This window comes from Mixophyes fleayi, chromosome 11 (genome assembly GCF_038048845.1).
Source record: "Mixophyes fleayi isolate aMixFle1 chromosome 11, aMixFle1.hap1, whole genome shotgun sequence".
NCBI lineage: Eukaryota > Metazoa > Chordata > Amphibia > Anura > Limnodynastidae > Mixophyes > Mixophyes fleayi.
In genome coordinates, this window is record NC_134412.1 from 87,629,514 (window position 1) to 87,654,609 (window position 25,096).

Here is a 25,096-nt window from a genome sequence, read left to right on the forward strand (position 1 = left end):
AGCCCGGACACTGCTCAGCCCGGACACTGCTCAGCCCGGACACTGCTCAGTCCGTACACTGCTCAGTCCGTACACTGCTCAGCCCGGACACTGCTCAGTCCGCACACTGCTCAGTCCGCACACTGCTCAGTCCGTACACTGCTCAGTCCGCACACTGCTCAGCCCGGACACTGCTCAGCCCGGACACTGCTCAGCCCGGACACTGCTCAGTCCGTACACTGCTCAGTCCGTACACTGCTCAGCCCGGACACTGCTCAGTCCGCACACTGCTCAGTCCGCACACTGCTCAGTCCGCACACTGCTCAGCCTGGACACTGCTCAGTCCGCACACTGCTCAGCCCGCACACTGCTCAGTCTGTACACTGCACGTATTTGTCAGTTTACACAGTTTAGTTTTTCACATCTTGCGATATCTGTCCTCAAGCGGTTTATTGCAGTAAATCGCTATGAAGGTGTCATTTACAATTTGAAACTGATTTTATTTTGTTTTAAAAAAACGTAACCTAGATTTGTCTATCAGGTCACCCAGATTACAATATGCCAAATTTTCACTGCCACAGTAGGTGTGGTGTAATATTTTTGGAATAGAGTATTATGATAGAGCCGGGAGATTGCAGGCGCAATAAAGGTTTGTTAATCACTGAAATAATTACCGCAGTAGGTGTGTTTCCAGACAAACTTCTTTTGTATGTTTACCACATCTTAAATACACAATATACATTCTAGTAGTGATGACAACAGCATACCTGAAACAAGATAACCAGAAAATAACAAAATTCAAGCTCCCATTAGGTCGGACCAGCTAGCTCACGTTGGCCGTTGTAATGACAACGCAACGTCCAATTACTTATCTTCACCTTTATCATCATGTTATACTAAGCTTTATCTATTTGTGACTTAGTAGATTGTAGTGACAATATGGAAGGTCATAATAATTTTCACGTAAGGGGTGGGGGGCATTTAAATTCAGCACGAAGTCCTGGTGGAGCCTGGCGTGACGCACTTGAACAACTTATAATAAGTGGTAAAGCAATCGCAAACAACCTGCACATATGCCCGTTTGTACACATCTACCTAAAATATTGATTATTTTTCTTGCACCTCTATGCGCGATGTCTTAGTACCCTAAAATCCTGCAGAGTGTCATCACGTGAGGCTCCAAACTGACTGCGCTGAAATTAATCGCCCACTAAGTGTGAGAACATGCAACACAACTGTAATGTGATACCCCTCAACAGTCAAATGAAGTAGATAAAAGTTTACGGTTACGTGATGGCCAACAGGTAGACAGGTGAGGACAAAACATTAACATTGTGGGATAAACAAGTTCCTCGTACGAGAATGTGGGAACTAGGGGCTCAGACAACTCAGCATCACAAAATTAATAATTCCTAAACAAAAAAGAAACGTTGTCCGTGGTAATGTCACTGCTGACGGAATTATTACCTGTACTCGTAAGTCATTGTCATCAAAAATCAATAGTTAAGGCTGACAAACATGCGTCAATTTCAAACAAAGATAAGCCTTCCCTGTTTGCAGACGATGGTGACGACGTCATGGCAGAGGAGGTCGTATTGGTCAATCAATATTCAGAAACTGTGCGTCAAGCGGAGATGATAGTGAGGAATCCCCAACGTGCACAATATGAAATTATAGACGTGTGAGAAACATACAAAGAATAGTGTGTTAGTCCTGGAACTGATAACCCTGGACTGCCATATAGCCTGTTTATCATTCAAAGACACAGACGTAGACAAATTTGTTGGTACCCTTACAGCTCATTGAAACAATGCTTCATTCCTCCTGAAAAGTGATGACATTAAAAGCTATTGCCTCGTGTACACCTACATGCTTTTATAAATATTAAATTATTGCATATTGTCCAAATATATTCTAAATAGGCTGGACAGACTTGTTGGTAACCCTTACAAAAGATTATAAATAATTGGATTATAGTGATATTTCTTGATTAGAGTCACTCAGGTCTTCAATCTTCTAATCAGTCATTCAGCCTATGGATAATGGATAAAAGTAGTCGCTCTGCAGTTTGGTATCATCGTGGGCACCACACTGAACATGGACCAGAGAAAGCAGAGGAGATTGATAGACAAGCATGGTAAAGGTAAAGGCTAGAAGACCCCCTCCAAGCAGCTTGATGTCCTGTGACTACAGGTGCAAATGTTATTAAGAAGTTTAAAATCCATGAGACTGTAGCCTGGACGGGGCCGCAAGAGGAGAATGGACTCCAGATTAAACAGAAGGATGGTGAGAATGGTAGAAAAAGAGACAAGGAAAACTTCCAAAGAGATAGAAGCTGAACTCCAAGGTCAAAGTATGTCAGTGTCTGATCGCACCATCCAACGCTTTCTGAGGGACAGTGGACACCATGGAAGATCACCAAGGAGAAAGAACAGAACAAACTAGACAGGAATCTGCTAAAATGCATATTGACAAGTCCCAGTGCTTCTGGGAGAAGGTCCTGTGGACAGATGAGTCACAACTGGAGGTTTTTGGCTAGTGACATCAGCACCATACCCACTGTGACACATGGAGGGGGCTCAATGTTTTGGGGCTGCTGTGCTGTGTCTGGCACAGGGTGCCTTATATCTTTGCAAGGGCACATTGAAAGCTCAAGACTGTCAGGGCATTCAGGAGTGTAACGTACTGCCCGGTGTCAGAAAGCTCTGTCTCAGTCGCAGGTCATGGGTCCTCCAACACGATAACCCAAAACACACAGCTGAAAGCACCCCAGAATGGATAAGAACAATGCATTGGACTGTTCTGAAGCAGCCGTCTATGAGCCCTGATCTGAATCTATCGAACATCTATGGAAAGAGCTGGAACATGCAGTCTGGAGAAGACACCCATCAATCCTGAGGTAGCAGGAGCAGTTTGCTCAGGAAGAGTGGGACAAACTATCTGATGATAGGTGCAGAAGTCTCATCGAGAGCTACAGATATCTCTCGTTTGCAGTGATTGCCGCTAAAGGTTGTGCAGCAGAATAGTAGGATAAGGGTCCCATCATTTTGTCCATAACATTTTCATTTATTTTATTGTTTCAAATATTCTGTTGAATCAAATGCAAAGTCTTATTTCTATTAAATATGGAGTAAACCATGATGGATGCCAATCACTTTTGTCAGTTTCAATTTATATCAGAGAAATATATGGGTTCATCTTTTTTTTCGTGGAAGGGTACCAACAAAATTGTCCAGGTCTGTATATCGCAATGGGTGTGTTTACAATTCTTATACTATAATCAATATACTCCATTTAATAAATATTGGCTTATGAATGGGTATCTAACGGATAAACTGAATCTTTGAAGTATAAATGCGAAAGAAATGCAAATGTCAACCAGCAAATAATGCAAACACATTTCCTATTTCTGAATCATATTACTCACATCACAAAGAAAGATGTCTGGGGGAGCAGGAATCTGGCTGGACAGGAACTTCTTGTAGGAAATCCTGTTTATTGAAAAATCATCTTTTGACTTTTGCAAAGCAGCCACAAATAAAATTTTGAAAGGTTCACTCAACTCTACTCTACTGCTTGTGTGCAACTAGCATTTGGTAGCAGCATAGTGGAGACCAGCTCCGGACCTCTAGAGGAACAGAATTAGAATCCCACCCAAAACTAATTTTAAGTTTTAGGTAGAGTTCTTCTATAAATATTGTATAGTCTTTGTATTTTACTCTTATTCACAGAAGTCTACCTATCGCGCTTAAAACCTTGGGTATAATCTACTGTTTCACATTTTGTGGTGAATTAGGAACCCTCAGACCGTCCAATAGTTGGTCAATGTAGCCAATCAAAATCTCAATGTATGTCTTCACTAAAATCCCTATTACAAAAAAATCTATTTAGTGTGCATATTGTCCTAATGCTTATAAACTCTTAAAGGATGTTCAGTGCCAAACATCCATCATTATCGTCGTTTATCTCTCAGAGTTTATCGCAGGAACTTTGTACCTCTCACTAATTCCTACCCATAATGTTAAATCCCTTCAACACACAGTTCTTTTAAAACTTAAACAGCAAATATAGGCAGTTTTTAATATTATTATATACACCGATCAGTCACAACATAAAAAACGCCTGTCTAATATTGTGTAAGTCCCCGTCATGCCGCCAAAACAGCTCTGACCTGTTGGGGCGTGGACTTCACAAGACCTCTGAAGGTGTCCTGTGGTATCTGGCACCGAGATGTTAGCAGCAGATCCTTTAAGTCCTATAAGTTGTTAGGTGGGACCTCCATGGCTCAGACTTGCTTTTCCAGCACATCCCACAGATGGTCGATCTGACAGAGATATGGGGAATTCAGAGGCCAAGCCAACACCTCGAACTCTTTGTCATGTTCCACAAACCACTCCTGAACAATTTTTTGCTATGTGGGAGGACGCATTATCCTGCTGAAAGAGGCCACTGCCATCAGGGAATACCGTTACCATGAAGGGCTGTACTCGGTCTGCAGCAATGTTTAGGTAGGTGGTACGTGTCAAAGTAACATTCACATGAATGACAGGACCCAAGGTTTCTCAGCTGAACATTGCCCAGAGCATCACACTGTCTCCACCAACTTGCTCTCTTCCCATGGGGGCACCCTAGTGCCATCTCTTCCCCAGGTAAACGACGCACACGCACCCCGGTCATCATCCACATGATGTAAAAGGAGAAAAAAAAAAAAAAGTGATTCATCAGACTAGGCCACCTCTGGCACTCACGTGTCCATTTTAGGGGCTTTTGGCAGTGGACAGAGGTCAGCATGCACTGTGTGATACCTTTCTATCATAGCCAGCATTAATTTCTTCAGTGATTTGTGCTACAGTAGCTCTTCTGTGAGATTGGACCAGACGGGCTAGCCTTCGCTCCCCACACACATCAATGAGCCTTGTAGGTCCATGATCCTGTCGCTAGTTCACTGGTTGTCCTTCCTTGGACCACTTTTGGTAGGTGCTAACCACTGCATACCGGTAACATCCCACAAGACCTGCCGTTTTAGAGATACTCTGACACAGTCCTCTAGCCATCACAATTTTGCCCTTGTCAAGGTCACTCTGATCCTTACGCTTGACCATCTTTCCTGCTTCCAACACATCAACTTCAAAAACTGCTCGTTCACTGCCTAACATATCCCACCCCTTAACAGGTGCCGTTGTAACAAGATAATCCATGTTATGTCAATGGTTTTAATGTTGTGACTGGCCGGTGTATCAGAGGATGTGGCTGGATAAGTGTTTATACTTAACTAAAATCTGACCATCATTATAGCCGTCCCCACTCTGTGGCAGCATTCTGTGTAAGAAGGGAGGTGCATCTCTATCTGACATCATTTTGAAGCAGAGTGTGAAATATATTCTTGCTCAGCAGAAATGCACAGTCTGAATTGGCATATGACATACTCTGCTTATATATCACAGTGTTCTATCCTGTTTCAGATCAAGTTATGTCCTCAGCTGTCTGTACTGGAATGGGGATATAATACTCTAATAAACAGCAATGCAGGGGAATGTCAGGGTTACACAGAAAAAAACATTTTTCTTTCATACTTCATATATTAATATTTACATTTTGCATGTAAGTTATGCTTTAATCATTTAACAAAATATTTTGCAAAAAAGAAAAAGTAACGCCACTTATGTTCTGGTTTTGCAAATTCATAAAATGATCTTTACCTACAACCTAGTGGGTTGGCAGCTTCTTTATTTGCTAAAATAAAAAATACTATGTGATTATCTTAACTTATCATTATCTTATTAAATTAGTTTCACTTCCAGTAGAACATTTCCCATTCCACCAGGTGCTGTCATTATCAAACTCCCAGTGTCCCATAGATTGTAAGCTTACGCACAGGGCCCTCTTACCTCTCTGTCTGACTGTATTACTCAGTATTGTTTAATTACTGTGTTTGTAGTTTGTACCCAAGCATAAAGCGCTACGGAATATGTTGGCACTATATCAATAAATGATGATGATCAGAACCCTCAGACACGGCCCAGTTAGACATTCTGCAGCACAGCTCATAACATTCCGGGTCCTCTATGAAATCTAGTGCACAAACCAAAAATGTTGCGCTACTCAAAGTAACCAATCAGATGTGTGCATTCATTTTTCTAAACTTTATAAGAAAAATGACAGTGAGATAGTGACTGACTGCTATGTTTAACGCCACCAATTTCCAGCTCAGCACTTTTCATAAATGTTCCTAAAATAGAGTATATTAGTACTTCTAATTAGGCAGGACATGGTATCAATGCAGTTTTTATAACGAACTGCACATAGCAGGGGCAGGCTGGGCTAGGTGACAGGGGGGCATTTGCCCCCTGGGCCGATCCCATAGAGGGCTATCTTTGCCACCAGCATTTTTTGTCCTTTTAAAATAGGCTGCTGAGTTGAATCTTGCCCCCCGGGCTGAACTTTGCCAGCCCTCCCCTGGCACATAGTGGTGAATTCAATTCCCCCCCAGAGTATCGCTGCGCTAAACCTAATACTGTTATTACGGTAAATTTAACCTGGATTTCTGCTCGCATTTCAGGGAACTGTAAGCAAAAAGCCGGCGTTGAATCTACCGTAGTAACGGTATTTAGGCGCACTACTACCGTATTAACAGTATTTAAGAGCACTATTACCGTAATAACAGTATTTAAGCGCACAAGGTAATAGTGCACAGGTCACGTTACTTTTTATAGTAACGCGGTCAATTTAAATCCCCCCATAATGTTTTATGTATTGTGCTTCCATGTACTGTGTAATGTTGTAGATAAAACAGTGAATGACAAAGTATCAAACAATGTGTTACACTAATGTATTTCATCCTCTACAACAGGCCAGGCCAACCTGCGTCTCTCAAGGTGTTGTGCGACTACAAGTCCCAGCATACACTGCCAGCTATTGGCTGTCTACTGGCAAAGCATGCTGGGGCTTGTAGTCTTCACAAGACCCGGAGAGCCACATGTTGGCCTGGCCTGCTCTACAAGGACGACGATTTAACAAAACAATACAGTCACGTGGAACTTTACTTTCATTTTTAATCAAGAAATGTATTTGCTGTTTTGAAACTATTTCTCTGAGTAATGACTAAGATGTTTCACTCGGGCTTATTCAAGTCTTCCACATCTGGCCGAAAATAAGTAATAACTTTCTTGTTACCTTTACTAAATGTATCTGAAACTATTTTCTGTGGCCGTAAATGACAAATTCTTACCGAGCAGGTGTTACGATCTCCTATTGTAGTATACAACACAAAACTTAGAGTATATTCAAAGTAGCAAACAATGTAACACACTATCTAATCACTAGTATCCTAGGTTTTGTATGTAAGATACCTTGGAGCACTTCATAAAATTAGTACAACTGTGTGGGTTTAAGCTTGGGGAGAACGTGAGGAGTTTGTTTCTATATCTTACCTGTGTTCTACATCATTTAAATTCCATTAATATGTGCCCAAAGGAAACTATAGAAGGTCTATCTGTTTATCTAGTGTGCTCTACATCTACAGGATATGAAAATGCCACAGATAACTTGTATCATTCACTGTAAGACGAAGACAAAACTCTTAAGGTCGTAATGAATGACCTGTTCTCACAGTCGACTGATTTATAAGAGGACAGAACAAATAACATACATTATGTGTATATATATATATATATATATATATATATATATATATATATATATATATATATATCTATATATCTATATATATATCTATCTATCTGGCACAAGCCGACTATGCGCCTGAACCATAAGTATATGACATTTCAATATAAAGGAGCGCATTCAGCTAAGTGGGTATGTGAGGAATAATACAACAGAACATGAATTAAATTATACTTGTAATAATCTGCTGCTTAACCCCCCATTGGGACTCTCACATTCCATTACACAGCAAAGTCACTGCCAAAGATTAACACTTTTCAGGTACTCACTGTTGGCATTAAATACACCACAACAATATTAGCACAGGTACCCATGTAACATTAATTAGGTGTAACGACAACGTGTAATTGTACCGTACAGCACTTTGGACGATAGGGGAAGACATACACAGGTGCAATGCTGGGACTCTAAGGCTTGTGTTCAAAAGCAAAATAAAAGTATAATTTTTATGGTTAAGTTTGCCGGGCTAAGTTGGCAGAGTCCGTATGAGTGGAAAAGTTTGCATTGACCAATGGAAGGAGTTGGATGGCTCAGTTTTGCACTTATGTGAAAAAAGAGGATTTTGATTGCAGGACTGTATTATTTAAATGAGCTGGTGGGGTGCAGAAGGAGCAGGCACATAAACTATTCTCTAGCCGGTCAGAGGTACTGGAACATAAAGAATGTTGCCTATACTTGCACCGTCCCGCTGCACGATTGTGGGAAGAGTATTTCACACACAAACACAGAGAAACAATCAGAAAAGCAGTCCTGTTATCCGCTCACGATGGTGATTAATTTAGCATCATTTTAGGAGAGAAATTAAACAATGAAGGTGGATGGTCCTAAATAGGGACTTATGCAGTGTAACCGCGAACCCACAAATGTAGGTGGAGATTGAATCTTATGGGTGTTTCCAAAGACCTTGATGTGGGCGTGTCTTTCAAATGTGATTGGCAGAAAATCAATTGGAGTTGCACGAAAATACAAACAGCGTCAGGTCCACATTTTTTTTTGCAGGTTGTAAATGATCCTGTCTGACTGCCAATACCTCAACGCTCGGCTGAATGTACTAAGCAGGTAACTTGTAAATAAACCAATCAAATTAAGTTCCACCATCCCACCCCCTCTGACTTCTCCAAAAATAATACATTGAACAATACAGTGTTCGTTAGGCCAATCTTGGTATCGTGGAGCTTATGGCAGCGTATGGCACAAAATGCTATTTGTAATTAACTCAAATAAATCAAAGTGTGTACCAGTGTGAGTAGTAGTAATAGTGGGAGTAGGGTCAATATGAGGGTGTACCAGTGAGAGTAGTACAAGTGGAAGTAGGGTCAGTGTGAGTGTGTATTATTATTATTATTTATTATTAATTTTTTATTTATAGGGCGCCACAAAGTATCCGTAGCGCCGTACAAGGACAAACAATGGCACAGTACAAGGTGAAACAGCACAGTACAAGTAACAGTAAGCACTATAACTCTGGGGGCTCAGGCACAGCATGAAAGAGAGGGAGGGAGGGGAAAAGTGAGTATAGGCAGGTAACTATGGCCCAAGAGGGTGGGCACGGATGACAGGTTGAGAGTCACTGAGGGGAGCGGAGAGAAGCGAGAGGAGACAGAGGGCAGAGGGACTGAGAGGAGGTGAGCTGAGTAGCTGGAGAGCGCAGTTAAAAGTGATGGAAACAGAAGGTAGGAGAGCCCTGCTCAAAGGAGCGAACAATCTAAAGGGAGGGGAAGACAGACAGACACATGGATGAGACGGAGAGACGGGAGGAAGGGGGAGAAGGGAAGAAGGGATGAGAAAGAGAGGTAGCCGACCGGTGGGAGTTTAGGCATGAGACTGGAAGGCTTTAAGGAAAAGGTGGGTTTTTAATGTTCGTTTGAAAGAGGACAGATTAGGGGAAGTTCTGATGGAGCGGGGGAGCTTGTTCCAATGGAGGGGAGCGGCGCGGGAGAAGTCTTGGATACGTGCGTGAGAGGAGGTAATCAGAGGGGAAGAGAGGCGACGATCGCAGTGAGCGGGAGGGAGTGTGAATAGAGATAAGGTTAGAGATGTAGGGAGCAGTGGAGTTGGCGAGGGCCTTGTAAGTCAGAGTGAGGAGCTTGAAAAGGATTCTGTAGGGGAAGGGGAGCCAGTGAAGGGCTTGGTAGAGTGGGGATACAGAGGTGGAACGGCGAGAGAGGAAAATAAGCCTAGCAGCGGCGTTAAGTACAGATCTAAGGGGAGCGAGATGAGAGAGGGGGAGGCCGATAAGGAGAAGGTTGCAGTAGTCCAAGCGGGAGATAATCAGAGAGTGGAGGAGAGATTTGGTGGCATCCTGGGAGAGGAAGGGCCGAATGCGTGCAATGTTGCGAAGCTGGAAACGTCAGGATTTGGCGAGAAAGTGAATGTGAGGGGCAAAGGAGAGAGAGGAGTCGAGGATGACACCTAGGCAGCGGAGTTAGGGAACAGGGGAGATAGATGAGTTGTCAACAGTGATGGAGAGGTCAGAGGGGAAGGAGGTACGAGAGGGAGGAAAGATAATGAGTTCAGTTTTAGCAAGATTGAGTTTAAGAAATCTAGAGGACATCCAGGAGGAGATGGCAGAGAGGCATGCGGATACCCTGGACAGAAGGGAGGGAGAGAGATCAGGAGAGGAAAGGTAGAGTTGAGTGTCATCAGCATAAAGGTGGTACTTGAGGCCGAAGGAGCTGATGAGTGCACCCAGAGAAGAGGTGTATAGTGAGAATAGTAAGGGTCCAAGGACAGAGCCCTGAGGGACCCCGACTGGAAGGGAGGAAGAAGGGGAGAGAGAATCAGAGGTGGAAACAGAGAAGGAACGGTCGGCAAGGTAAGAGGTGAACCAGGAGAGGACGGTACCGGAGAGGCCAATGTAGTGCAGGTGGGAGTAGGGTCAGTGTGAGGGTGCACCAGTGTGAGTTGTACAGGTGGGAGTATGGTCAGTATGAGGGTGTACCAGTGGGGGTAGCATAGGTGGGAGTAGGGTAGGTGGGGGTGTACCAGTGTGGGAAGTACAGGTGGGAGTATGGTCAGTGTGAGGGTGTACCAGTGTGAGTAGTATAGGTGGGAGTAGGGTAGGTGGGGGTGTACCAGTGTTGGTAGTATAGGTGGGAGTAGGGTCAGTGTGAGTGTGTACCAGTGTGAGTAGTACAGGTGGGAGTAGGGTCAGTGTGAGGGTGTACCAGTGTGAGTAGTACAGGTGGGAGTAGGGTCAGTGTGAGGGTGTACCAGTGTGGGTAGTATAGGTGGGAGTAGGGTCAGTGTGAGGGTGTATCAGTGTGAGTAGTACAGGTGGGAGTAGGGTCAGTGTGAGGGTGCACCAGTGTGAGTAGTACAGGTGGGAGTAGGGTGAGTGTGATGGTGTACCAGTGTGAGTAGTACAGGTGGGAGTAGGGTCAGTGTGAGTAGTACAGGTGGGAGTAGGGTCAGTGTGAGGGTGTACCAGTGTGGGTAGTATAGGTGGGAGTAGGGTCAGTGTGAGGGTGTACCAGTGTGAGTAGTACAGGTGGGAGTAGGGTCAGTGTGAGGGTGTACCAGTGAGTGTAGTATAGGTGGGAGTAGGGTCAGTGTGAGGGTGAACCACTGTGTGTAGTACAGATGGGAGTAGGCTCAGTGTGAGTAGTATAGGTGAGAGTAGGCTCAGTGTGAGGGTGTACCAGTGTGAGTAGTACAGGTGGGAATAGGGTCAGTATGAGGATTTACCAGTGTGAGTAGTACAGGTGGGAGTAGGGTCAGTGTGAGGGTGTACCAGTGTGAGTAGTACAGGTGGGAGTAGGGTCAGTGTGAGGGTGTACCAGTGTGGGTAGTATAGGTGGGAGTAGGGTCAGTGTGAGTAGTACAGGTGGGAGTAGGGTCAGTGTGAGGGTGTACCAGTGTGGGTAGTATAGGTGGGAGTAGGGTCAGTGTGAGGGTGTATCAGTGTGAGTAGTACAGGTGGGAGTAGGGTCAGTGTGAGGGTGCACCAGTGTGAGTAGTACAGGTGGGAGTAGGGTGAGTGTGATGGTGTACCAGTGTGAGTAGTACAGGTGGGAGTAGGGTCAGTGTGAGTAGTACAGGTGGGAGTAGGGTCAGTGTGAGGGTGTACCAGTGTGGGTAGTATAGGTGGGAGTAGGGTCAGTGTGAGTAGTACAGGTGGGAGTAGGGTCAGTGTGAGGGTGTACCAGTGTGGGTAGTATGGTCAGTGTGAGGGTGTACCAGTGTGAGTAGTACAGGTGGGAGTAGGGTCAGTGTGAGGGTGTACCAGTGAGTGTAGTATAGGTGGGAGTAGGGTCAGTGTGAGGGTGAACCAGTGTGTGTAGTACAGATGGGAGTAGGCTCAGTGTGAGTAGTAGTATAGGTGAGAGTAGGCTCAGTGTGAGGGTGTACCAGTGTGAGTAGTACAAGTGGGAATAGGGTCAGTATGAGGATGTACCAGTGTGAGTAGTACAGGTAGAGGTAGGGTCAGTGTGAGGATGTACCAGTGTGTGTAGTACAGGAGGAGTAGGCTCAGTGTGAGTAGTATAGGTGGGGAGTAGGGTCAGTGTGAGGGTGTACCTGTGTGAGTAGTATAGATGGGAGTAGGCTCAGTGTGAGGGTGTACCAGTGTGAGTAGTACAGGTGGGAGTAGGATCAGTGTGAGGGTGTACCTGTGTGAGTAGTATAGGTGGGAGTAGGCTCAGTGTGAGGGTGTACCAGTGTGAGTAGTACAGGTAGAAGTAGGGTCAGTGTGAGGGTGTACCAGTGTGAGTAGTACAGGTAGAGGTAGGGTCAGTGTGAGGGTGTACCAGTGTGCGTAGTATAGGTGGGAGTAGGGTCAGTGTGAGGGTGTACCAGTGTGTGTAGTACAGGTGGGAGTAGGCTCAGTGTGAGTAGTATAGATGGGAGTAGGCTCAGTGTGAGGGTGTACCAGTGTGAGTAGTACAGGTAGGAGTAGGGTCAGTGTGAGCGTTTACCAGTGTGTGTAGTACAGATGGGAGTAGGCTCAGTGTGAGTAGTATAGGTGAGAGTAGGCTCAGTGCGAGGGTGTACCAGTGTGAGTAGTACAGGTAGAGGTAGGGTCAGTGTGAGGGTGTACCAGTGTGGGTAGTATAGGTAGGAGCAGGGTAAGTGTGATGGTGTACCAGTGTGAGTAGTACAGGTAGGAGTAGGGTCAGTATGAGGGTGTACCAGTGTGAGTAGTACAGGTAGAAGTAGGGTCAGTGTGAGGGTGTACCTGTGTGAGTAGTATAGGTGTGAGTAGGGTCAGTGTGAGGGTGTACCAGTGTGAGTATTACAGGGGAGTAGAGTCAGTGTGAGGGTGTACCAGTGTCGGTAGTACAGGAGAGTAGGGTAGGTGTGAGGGTGTACCAGTGTGAGTAGTATAGGTTGGAGTAGGGTAGGTGTGAGGGTGTACCTATGTGAGTAGTAAAGGTGGGAGTAGGGTCAGTGTGAGGGTGTACCAGTGTGAGTAGTACAGGTAGAGGTAGGGTCAGTGTGAGGGTGTACCAGTGAGGGTAGTTTAGGCAGGAGTAGAGTCAGTGTGAGGGTGTACCTATGTGAGTAATATAGGTGGGAGTAGGGTCAGTGTGAGGGTGTACCTATGTGAGTAATATAGGTGGGAGTAGGGTCAGTGTAAGGGTGTACCTATGTGAGTAGTATAGGTGGGAGTAGGGTCAGTGTGAGGGTGTACCAGTGTGAGTAGTACAGGGGAGTAGAGTCGGTGTGAGGGTGTACCAGTGTGGGTAGTACAGGGGAGTAGGGTAGGTGTGAGGGTGTACCAGTGTGAGTAGTACAGATAGAGGTAGGGTCAGTGTGAGGGTGTACCAGTGAGGGTAGTACAGGTGGGAGTAGGGTAGGTGTGAGGGTGTACCAGTGTGAGTAGTATAGGTTGGAGTAGGGTAGGTGTGAGGGTGTACCAGTGTGAGTAGTACAGATGGTAGTAGGGTGGTGTGAGGGTGTACCAGTGTGAGTAGTATAGGTGGGAGTAGGGTAGGTGTGAGGGTGTACCAGTGTGAGTAGTACAGGGGAGTAGGGTCAGTGTGAGGGTGCACCAGTGTGAGTAGTATAGGTTGGAGTAGGCTCAGTGTGAGGGTGTACCAGTGTGAGTAGTACAGGGGAGTAGAGTCAGTGTGAGGGTGTACCAGTGTGGGTAGTACAGGGGAGTAGGGTAAGTGTGAGGGTGTACCAGTGTGAGTAGTATAGGTGGAAGTAGGGTAGGTGTGAGGGTGTACCAGTGTGAGTAGTACAGGGCAGTAGGGTCGGTGTGAGGGTGTACCAGTGTGAGTAGTATAGGTGGGAGTAGGGTAGGTGTGAGGGTGTACCAGTGTGAGTAATATAGGTGGGAGTAGGGTAGGTGTGAGGGTGTACCAGTGTGAGTAGTACAGGGCAGTAGGGTCGGTGTGAGGGTGTACCAGTGTGAGTAGTATAGGTGGGAGTAGGGTAGGTGTGAGGGTGTACCAGTGTGAGTAGTATAGGTGGGAGTAGGGTCAGTGTGAGTGTGTACCAGTGTGAGTAGTACAGGTGGGAGTAGGGTCAGTGTGAGGGTGTACCAGTGTGAGTAGTACAGGTGGGAGTAGGGTCAGTGTGAGGGTGTACCAGTGTGGGTAGTATAGGTGGGAGTAGGGTCAGTGTGAGTAGTACAGGTGGGAGTAGGGTCAGTGTGAGGGTGTACCAGTGTGGGTAGTATAGGTGGGAGTAGGGTCAGTGTGAGGGTGTATCAGTGTGAGTAGTACAGGTGGGAGTAGGGTCAGTGTGAGTAGTACAGGTGGGAGTAGGGTCAGTGTGAGGGTGTACCAGTGTGGGTAGTATAGGTGGGAGTAGGGTCAGTGTGAGGGTGTATCAGTGTGAGTAGTACAGGTGGGAGTAGGGTCAGTGTGAGGGTGCACCAGTGTGAGTAGTACAGGTGGGAGTAGGGTGAGTGTGAGGGTGTACCAGTGTGAGTAGTACAGGTGGGAGTAGGGTCAGTGTGAGTAGTACAGGTGGGAGTAGGGTCAGTGTGAGGGTGTACCAGTGTGGGTAGTATAGGTGGGAGTAGGGTCAGTGTGAGTAGTACAGGTGGGAGTAGGGTCAGTGTGAGGGTGTACCAGTGTGGGTAGTATAGGTGGGAGTAGGGTCAGTGTGAGGGTGTACCAGTGTGAGTAGTACAGGTGGGAGTAGGGTCAGTGTGAGGGTGTACCAGTGTGAGTAGTATAGGTGGGAGTAGGGTCAGTGTGAGGGTGTACCAGTGTGTGTAGTACAGGAGGAGTAGGCTTAGTGTGAGTAGTATAGGTGGGGAGTAGGGTCAGTGTGAGGGTGTACCTGTGTGAGTAGTATAGATGGGAGTAGGCTCAGTGTGAGGGTGTACCAGTGTGAGTAGTACAGGTGGGAGTAGGATCAGTGTGAGGGTGTACCAGTGTGAGTAGTACAGGTAGAAGTAGGGTCAGTGTGAGGGTGTACCAGTGTGAGTAGTACAGGTAGAGGTAGGGTCAGTGTGAGGGTGTACCAGTGTGCGTAGTATAGGTGGGAGTAGGGTCAGTGTGAGGGTGTACCAGTGTGTGTAGTACAGGTGGGAGTAGGGTCAGTGTGAGGGTGCACCAGTGTGAGTAGTACAGGTGGGAGTAGGGTGAGTGTGAGGGTGTACCAGTGTAAGTAGTACAGGTGGGAGTAGGGTCAGTGTGAGTAGTACAGGTGGGAGTAGGGTCAGTGTGAGGGTGTACCAGTGTGGGTAGTATAGGTGGGAGTAGGGTCAGTGTGAGTAGTACAGGTGGGAGTAGGGTCAGTGTGAGGGTGTACCAGTGTGGGTAGTATAGGTGGGAGTAGGGTCAGTGTGAGGGTGTACCAGTGTGAGTAGTACAGGTGGGAGTAGGGTCAGTGTGAGGGTGTACCAGTGTGAGTAGTACAGGTAGAGGTAGGGTCAGTGTGAGGGTGTACCAGTGTGCGTAGTATAGGTGGGAGTAGGGTCAGTGTGAGGGTGTACCAGTGTGTGTAGTACAGGTGGGAGTAGGGTCAGTGTGAGGGTGCACCAGTGTGAGTAGTACAGGTGGGAGTAGGGTGAGTGTGAGGGTGTACCTGTGTGAGTAGTATAGGTGGAGTAGGCTCAGTGTGAGGGTGTACCAGTGTGAGTAGTACAGGTAGAAGTAGGGTCAGTGTGAGGGTGTACCAGTGTGAGTAGTACAGGTAGAGGTAGGGTCAGTGTGAGGGTGTACCAGTGTGCGTAGTATAGGTGGGAGTAGGGTCAGTGTGAGGGTGTACCAGTGTGTGTAGTACAGGTGGGAGTAGGGTCAGTGTGAGGGTGCACCAGTGTGAGTAGTACAGGTGGGAGTAGGGTGAGTGTGAGGGTGTACCAGTGTAAGTAGTACAGGTGGGAGTAGGGTCAGTGTGAGTAGTACAGGTGGGAGTAGGGTCAGTGTGAGGGTGTACCAGTGTGGGTAGTATAGGTGGGAGTAGGGTCAGTGTGAGTAGTACAGGTGGGAGTAGGGTCAGTGTGAGGGTGTACCAGTGTGGGTAGTATAGGTGGGAGTAGGGTCAGTGTGAGGGTGTACCAGTGTGAGTAGTACAGGTGGGAGTAGGGTCAGTGTGAGGGTGTACCAGTGTGAGTAGTATAGGTGGGAGTAGGGTCAGTGTGAGGGTGTACCAGTGTGTGTAGTACAGGAGGAGTAGGCTTAGTGTGAGTAGTATAGGTGGGGAGTAGGGTCAGTGTGAGGGTGTACCTGTGTGAGTAGTATAGATGGGAGTAGGCTCAGTGTGAGGGTGTACCAGTGTGAGTAGTACAGGTGGGAGTAGGATCAGTGTGAGGGTGTACCTGTGTGAGTAGTATAGGTGGAGTAGGCTCAGTGTGAGGGTGTACCAGTGTGAGTAGTACAGGTAGAAGTAGGGTCAGTGTGAGGGTGTACCAGTGTGAGTAGTACAGGTAGAGGTAGGGTCAGTGTGAGGGTGTACCAGTGTGCGTAGTATAGGTGGGAGTAGGGTCAGTGTGAGGGTGTACCAGTGTGTGTAGTACAGGTGGGAGTAGGCTCAGTGTGAGTAGTATAGATGGGAGTAGGCTCAGTGTGAGGGTGTACCAGTGTGAGTAGTACAGGTAGGAGTAGGGTCAGTGTGAGGGTGTACCAGTGTGTGTAGTACAGATGGGAGTAGGCTCAGTGTGAGTAGTATAGGTGAGAGTAGGCTCAGTGTGAGGGTGTACCAGTGTGAGTAGTACAGGTGGGAATAGGGTCAGTATGAGGATGTACCAGTGTGAGTAGTACAAGTAGAGGTAGGGTCAGTGTGAGGGTGTACCAGTGTGGGTAGTATAGGTAGGAGCAGGGTAAGTGTGATGGTGTACCAGTGTGAGTAGTACAGGTAGGAGTAGGGTCAGTATGAGGGTGTACCAGTGTGAGTAGTACAGGTAGAAGTAGGGTCAGTGTGAGGGTGTACCTGTGTGAGTAGTATAGGTGTGAGTAGGGTCAGTGTGAGGGTGTACCAGTGTGAGTATTACAGGGGAGTAGGGTCGGTGTGAGGGTGTACCAGTGTGGGTAGTATAGGTTGGAGTAGGGTCAGTGTGAGTGTGTACCAGTGTGAGTAGTATAGGTTGGAGTAGGGTAGGTGTGAGGGTGTACCTATGTGAGTAGTATAGGTGGGAGTAGGGTCAGTGTGAGGGTGTACCAGTGTGAGTAGTACAGGTAGAGGTAGGGTCAGTGTGAGGGTGTACCAGTGAGGGTAGTTTAGGCAGGAGTAGGGTCAGTGTGAGGGTGTACCTATGTGAGTAATATAGGTGGGAGTAGGGTCAGTGTGAGGGTGTACCTATGTGAGTAATATAGGTGGGAGTAGGGTCAGTGTAAGGGTGTACCTATGTGAGTAGTATAGGTGGGAGTAGGGTCAGTGTGAGGGTGTACCAGTGTGAGTAGTACAGGTAGAGGTAGGGTCAGTGTGAGGGTGTACCAGTGAGGGTAGTACAGGTGGGAGTAGGGTCAGTGTGAGGGTGTACCAGTGTGAGTAGTACAGGGGAGTAGAGTCAGTGTGAGGGTGTACCAGTGTGGGTAGTACAGGGGAGTAGGGTAGGTGTGAGGGTGTACCAGTGTGAGTAGTATAGGTTGGAGTAGGGTAGGTGTGAGGGTGTACCAGTGTGAGTAGTACAGATGGGAGTAGGGTGGTGTGAGGGTGTACCAGTGTGAGTAGTATAGGTGGGAGTAGGGTAGGTGTGAGGGTGTACCAGTGTGAGTAGTACAGGGGAGTAGGGTCAGTGTGAGGGTGCACCAGTGTGAGTAGTATAGGTTGGAGTAGGCTCAGTGTGAGGGTGTACCAGTGTGAGTAGTACAGGGGAGTAGAGTCAGTGTGAGGGTGTACCAGTGTGGGTAGTACAGGGGAGTAGGGTAGGTGTGAGGGTGTACCAGTGTGAGTAGTATAGGTGGGAGTAGGGTAGGTGTGAGGGTGTACCAGTGTGAGTAGTACAGGGCAGTAGGGTCGGTGTGAGGGTGTACCAGTGTGAGTAGTATAGGTGGGAGTAGGGTAGGTGTGAGGGTGTACCAGTGTGAGTAATATAGGTGGGAGTAGGGTAGGTGTGAGGGTGTACAAGTGTGAGTAGTACAGGGCAGTAGGGTTGGTGTGAGGGTGTACCAGTGTGAGTAGTATAGGTGGGAGTAGGGTAGGTGTGAGGGTGTACCAGTGTGAGTAGTATAGGTGGGAGTAGGGTAGGTGTGAGAGTGTACCAGTGTGAGTAGTACAGGGGAGTAGGGTCGGTGTGAGGGTGTACCAGTGTGAGTAGTATAGGTGGGAGTAGGGTCGGTGTGAGGGTGTACCAGTGTGAGTAATATAGGTGGGAGTAGGGTAGGTGTGAGGGTGTACCAGTGTGAGTAGTACAGGGGAGTAGGGTCGGTGTGAGGGTGTACCAGTGTGAGTAGTATCGGTGGGAGTAGGGTAGGTGTGAGGGTGTACCAGTGTGAGTAGTATAGGTGGGAGTAGGGTAGGTGTGAGGGTGTACCAGTGTGAGTAGTACAGGGGAGTAGGGTCGGTGTGAGGGTGTACCAGTGTGAGTAGTATAGGTGGGAGTAGGGTCGGTGTGAGGGTGTACCAGTGTGAGTAGTATAGGTGGGAGTAGGGTAGGTGTGAGGGTGTACCAGTGTGAGTAGTACAGGGGAGTAGGGTCGGTGTGAGGGTGTACCAGTGTGAGTAGTATAGGTGGGAGTAGGGTAGGTGTGAGGGTGTACCAGTGTGAGTAATATAGGTGGGAGTAGGGTAGGTGTGAGGGTGTACCAGTGTGAGTAGTACAGGGGAGTAGGGTCGGTGTGAGGGTGTACCAGTGTGAGTAGTATCGGTGGGAGTAGGGTAGGTGTGAGGGTGTACCAGTGTGAGTAGTATAGGTGGGAGTAGGGTAGGTGTGAGGGTGTACCAGTGTGAGTAGTACAGGGGAGTAGGGTCGGTGTGAGGGTGTACCAGTGTGAGTAGTATAGGTGGGAGTAGGGTCGGTGTGAGGGTGTACCAGTGTGAGTAGTATAGGTGGGAGTAGGGTAGGTGTGAGGGTGTACCAGTGTGAGTAGTACAGGGGAGTAGGGTCGGTGTGAGGGTGTACCAGTGTGAGTAGTATAGGTGGGAGTAGGGTAGGTGTGAGGGTGTACCAGTGTGGGTAGTATAGGTGGGAGTAGAGTAGGTGTGAGGGTGTACCAGTGTGGGTAGTATAGGTGGGAGTAGGGTAGGTGTGAGGGTGTACCAGTGTGAGTAGTACAGGGGAGTAGGGTCGGTGTGAGGGTGTACCAGTGTGAGTAGTATAGGTGGGAGTAGGGTAGGTGTGAGGGTGTACCAGTGTGAGTAATATAGGTGGGAGTAGGGTAGGTGTGAGGGTGTACCAGTGTGAGTAGTACAGGGGAGTAGGGTCGGTGTGAGGGTGTACCAGTGTGAGTAGTATCGGTGGGAATAGGGTCGGTGTGAGGGTGTACCAGTATGAGTAGTATAGGTGGGAGTAGGGTAGGTGTGAGGGTGTACCAGTGTGGGTAGTATAGGTGGGAGTAGGGTAGGTGTGAGGGTGTACCAGTGTGAGTAGTACAGGGGAGTAGGGTCGGTGTGAGGGTGTACCAGTGTGGGTAGTATAGGTGGGAGTAGGGTAGGTGTGAGGGTGTACCAGTGTGAGTAGTACAGGGCAGTAGGGTCGGTGTGAGGGTGTACCAGTGTGAGTAGTATAGGTGGGAGTAGGGTAGGTGTGAGGGTGTACCAGTGTGAGTAGTATAGGTGGGAGTAGGGTAGGTGTGAGGGTGTACCAGTGTGAGTAGTACAGGGTAGTAGGGTCGGTGTGAGGGTGTACCAGTGTGAGTAGTACAGGGCAGTAGGGTCGGTGTGAGGGTGTACCAGTGTGAGTAGTATAGGTGGGAGTAGGGTAGGTGTGAGGGTGTACCAGTGTGAGTAATATAGGTGGGAGTAGGGTAGGTGTGAGGGTGTACCAGTGTGAGTAGTACAGGGGAGTAGGGTCGGTGTGAGGGTGTACCAGTGTGAGTAGTATAGGTGGGAGTAGGGTAGGTGTGAGGGTGTACCAGTGTGAGTAGTATAGGTGGGAGTAGGGTCGGTGTGAGGGTGTACCAGTGTGAGTAATATAGGTGGGAGTAGGGTAGGTGTGAGGGTGTACCAGTGTGGGTAGTATAAGTGGGAGTAGGGTTGGTGTGAGGGTGTACCAGTGTGAGTAATATAGGTGTGAGGGTGTACCAGTGTGAGTAGTACAGGGCAGTAGGGTCAGTGTGAGGGTGTACCAGTGTGAGTAGTATAGGTGAGAGTAGGGTAGGTGTGAGGGTGTACCAGTGTGAGTAGTATAGGTGGGAGTAGGGTAGGTGTGAGGGTGTACCAGTGTGAGTAGTATAGGTGGGAGTAGGGTAGATGTGAGGGTGTACCAGTGTGAGTAGTACAGGGTAGTAGGGTCGGTGTGAGGGTGTACCAGTGTGAGTAGTACAGGGCAGTAGGGTCGGTGTGAGGGTGTACCAGTGTGAGTAGTATAGGTGGGAGTAGGGTAGGTGTGAGGGTGTACCAGTGTGAGTAATATAGGTGGGAGTAGGGTAGGTGTGAGGGTGTACCAGTGTGAGTAGTACAGGGGAGTAGGGTCGGTGTGAGGGTGTACCAGTGTGAGTAGTATAGGTGGGAGTAGGGTAGGTGTGAGGGTGTACCAGTGTGAGTAGTATAGGTGGGAGTAGGGTCGGTGTGAGGGTGTACCAGTGTGAGTAATATAGGTGGGAGTAGGGTAGGTGTGAGGGTGTACCAGTGTGGGTAGTATAAGTGGGAGTAGGGTTGGTGTGAGGGTGTACCAGTGTGAGTAATATAGGTGTGAGGGTGTACCAGTGTGAGTAGTATAGGTGGGAGTAGGGTAGGTGTGAGGGTGTACCAGTGTGAGTAGTATAGGTGGGAGTAGGGTCAGTGTGAGGGTGTACCAGTGTGAGTAGTATAGGTGGCAGTAGGGTAGGTGTGAGGGTGTACCAGTGTGAGTAGTACAGGGCAGTAGGGTCAGTGTGAGGGTGTACCAGTGTGAGTAGTATAGGTGAGAGTAGGGTAGGTGTGAGGGTGTACCAGTGTGAGTAGTATAGGTGGGAGTAGGGTAGGTGTGAGGGTGTACCAGTGTGAGTAGTATAGGTGGGAGTAGGGTAGGTGTGAGGGTGTACCAGTGTAAGTAGTATAAGTGGGAGTAGGGTAGGTGTGAGGGTGTACCAGTGTGAGTAGTACAGGGGAGTAGGGTCGGTGTGAGGGTGTACCAGTGTGGGTAGTATAGGTGGGAGTAGGGTCAGTGTGAGGGTGTACCAGTGTGGGTAGTATATGTGGGAGTAGGGAAGCTCTAACAAAGAGATGGGTTTCCAGAAAGCACTAAATGATTTGAAGGGTGTGGGAGAGTCTGACTGAGGAGTGGTCAGGCATTCCATAGGTGGGTAGCAGTGTAGATGGATAGATTACATTGAGGCCATCTGCATCATACAACCTACGTATATGTATTGTTCATCATTCATTCACAATCTAAACCAGTGATTTGCAACAGGCAGCCCTGCAGCCCACATCTCCTCCCGGCTTTATTGTCACATGACCTGCTGCTATGTTATTACAGATAGGTGGGTATCTTTGATTAACTGAGTTGTTTTAACTTAATACTGAGATGAAGGGTAATGTGAGGCCCTTTTGGAAGGTAGAAAGTTGCCCACGCGGCCAGTGAAGTCTATCGGGTTACAAAATAGATTGTAAGCTTTTACGTGCAAGGTCCTCAACCTAGTATATTTCATACCTTGTTGCCATCACTCCAAAATTATTTTTTACTAGCAGATTGTAAAACATTTGCTGATACAGCATGCGTCAGTAAAGCTGGTAGTCATGTGATACGAGACACACCAGCTACACTGCAGTTCTGTAAACGCATTTATAGCAAACGTCTGGTGTCTAACATACAGAGACAGACCAGACAGATCATTCTGACGAGTACTTTCATATTGTTTTTAAATTTGATACGTTACGTTTCAGCTATGATGAATTCCTTACCAATGAAAAGATCAGGAAATAAACATAAAGTAATGTGTAGTATTTAGGTTACTATAGAGTAAAACGTACATTACATCAAGTTTACCTTCTCAGAAATCATTTTGTGTTCTGCGAATCTTAAAACGATGTTTCCCCCTCAATCGGCGTCGCACAAAGATATTTTAAGAACAAAAGACTACGCTTTTGGAAAAAAACAAAACAAAAAATTATTCCCAATGAAGGCAGCCATCTTAAAAACGTCCCTTTTTCCACCTACGGCCCTTTCCACGTTTAACACTAAAATGGCGTAAGGGGCTGAAAAACGGAACACGTTTTAAAATGGTGAAAGTTCCCGTATTCAGTTTTGCTGACCGTAGCTGATCCTTATCTGACTTTCTGTTAGCTGTGGCACCAACCTACTAAATATAAATGCTGCCTTAATAACTGCACTCTTATAATGCAAACCAGGATCTCTTCCCCAGGACCCACAACTTTCATTACGGCGAGAGAAAAAAAACGAAAAACTATTTTCCGTGAGTTTCTGTTTAATTGAGAGATGTGATGTGCACTCAGTCTGATCATAAGGGGTGAGGACATTGGTGATCATGTGACCTCATTCATTCTACAGAAGTGACCTAATTTAAGGTCGTTTTGAAAAGTTATCTCTTTCCACTCTCTCAGTTTCAAACAGAACACTCTGAAAGCAGCCTGCACACTGCTGGAATTAATACAACACTAATGGGTTTATTTCAACTTGGAATAAACGGAGAGATTTATAGTTGTAGGAGTTCCAGCAGCTTTCCGTACAGTGTGCACTACTGCAGATCCTCTTGAACTTCTTGCGCATGGATATGAAATACAACTTAGCATGTTCTGTTTTCACGTAGTGCACCCTTTTGTCTATAAATGTTTACAAAGTAGTACTTACGTCTGCAGACATATATGTCTATATGAGGACCCTACTACTCTACAAGCACTTGCGCTATTTTCTCTTTCGCACTCGCACGTGATCCTGTACTTCAGCCAGGACACACAGCGATTAGAGAGCAACATGGCGACACTTGCAGAGAGAATGACCGGAATGCACAGGCAGAGGGAGGAGTTTTGTGGGGCGGTGCAGGAGCTGCGCAGAACAAGATTACGGTAACGAGGAGGGGAAGGGGGCATGTTTAGGGGTTATTCCTTGAGGGGCGAAGACAGTCCCGATACCCCCCTAGGTCTCATGATTTACTGAAGACATAGTGAGGGTAAACTGAGCAGTTGTAGGGAAAAATAGAAAGGTTGTATTGAATGAAAGGGGCGGATCTAGATTGTCAGGAGGTGGGACTTTAATGTGACGGTTACACATTTGCGCAGTGCGTTTCTACAGATCTCTGCCAAAAACTATATTCCATGTTCCAGAGGAAAGAGAGACCAGATAGGTTTCTAAACATGGAATACAGGTTTAAATGTTCTTTGCAAGCCTCAAGTGCCATCTAATACTATATCTATCTATCTCTCATATATATACACACACACACACACACACACACACACACACACACACACAGTATAAATTCCGGTGCTAAGTTGGAATCCATTCTGCATAAATCATGCGCTTGTTCCTTTAATGTTTATCTTGTACCCCTTATATATTTTTTAATATATTGTATTCCTTAGTAATACAGCAAACGGTTATTTTGACTACATTTATCAGGCTGAAGTACCCCATTTATCTAACGGAGCTGCAGCAGTAACATATCAAACATTGGGACAAACAGCCGAAAATAAAAAAGTAAAACTGTGTTACTTTATGGCAAAAACATGTATCTTCTTTATGTCACAAGGATACGCAGTATATTACATATTTAATTGGCAGCATATTCTCTACATACACAGATCACCACACCATCAACATCATGCGAGACAAAATGGCTCGCCTAGAACGATCTTGCAACATAACAGACGCTGCCATCACTGCAAACCCCGCGTTTATAATAAATCTTTCCTAACTGCACATTTTTCACGCCATATTTATCGTCGACAGCAGTTTTAGCTGTGGGACTAATCAGAGCTATACAAATTCAGAGTCTAACTTCCCCAATAAAAACAGCCACGTGCTGTACTCCCGTGAATGGATGGTACCCAGAAATGGTTGCCACTATCTACTGTGTGATAGTCACCAGCTAACTTCACGAGAACAGAACGATTCACGAACCACGTAACACTGGTGCACGATGCGTGGGCATTTTCCACGTGCATTTGAACAACCACAAAACCCTGGGAGCTTTTAGTGCATGGTTAGTCAGCTGTAAGGAATCTATTAACTTATAAACTTACTCTGGCTCCATTAGTTTAATTGTAGCTTGTTTCTCTGCGGTTGGAAATACCCTCTCTGGGAAACAAATTATTTTTAGGGCGCCTGTATCTGCATCATTTATACTCAGAGTGGGCGGCGCCGCCACTGCCCACGTGATCGTATTTGTCATCAAGATGCTGAAAGTTTTAAGGACGTTTTGAAACTTCCACTTTTGCTATGGTTTATTAGTTACACTAAAATAAAAGCTGCCTACGGTTTCACTCTTAGTTTGTTGTTGTGTTTATATAAATGAGGGACCTGCAACTTGCATCTGGTATGCAGTCATCTAAATTCTAATTCACATTATCCTTCCACTTGCTTCTGGATGTTACAGTTCAACAATAGATAGCAAACATTAGGTCTACAAGTACACGGTTGTAAATATTATTATCTTATTTATCTAATGCAAACAAACACAGGAACTCATTCACTAAGCATGGTTTATTTGTTGTTATTCATAGAATATTGCATACTATAGTGCATTTAAAGGACCATCACACCTCAAAACGCACATTTTCAGATATGATGGTAAAACGGAGGTAAAATATATTGTTCACTGCTGAATTGAAATTCCACTGCAGTTCTGTAAAAAAAAAAAAAAAAGTGATTTATAGCCTCCCGACTCTATTACTGCTGAAGCTCATCCCACATCTCTAGGAGAGGATCCTAACGGGTTCTCAGACAGGTCAAAAAGCTGCCAATGCAGTCACTTAGTTACTGTGACATAGGGAA

General features: G+C 46.6%; 1 protein-coding gene across 3 annotated transcripts in view; it reads right to left on the reverse strand.

Annotated features, from left to right (window-relative positions):
- The window catches only part of LOC142107027 (tumor protein p73-like), a 119,002-nt gene extending 96,809 nt beyond the window's left edge, over positions 1–22,193 (reverse strand). For all 3 annotated transcript variants that reach the window (XM_075190154.1, XM_075190152.1, XM_075190151.1), the window contains exon 1: positions 22,133–22,193. The gene's annotated coding sequence lies outside the window, so the exon portion shown is untranslated. The remainder of the gene's footprint in view (positions 1–22,132) is intronic.
- Between the last annotated feature and the right edge of the window lie 2,903 nt (positions 22,194–25,096).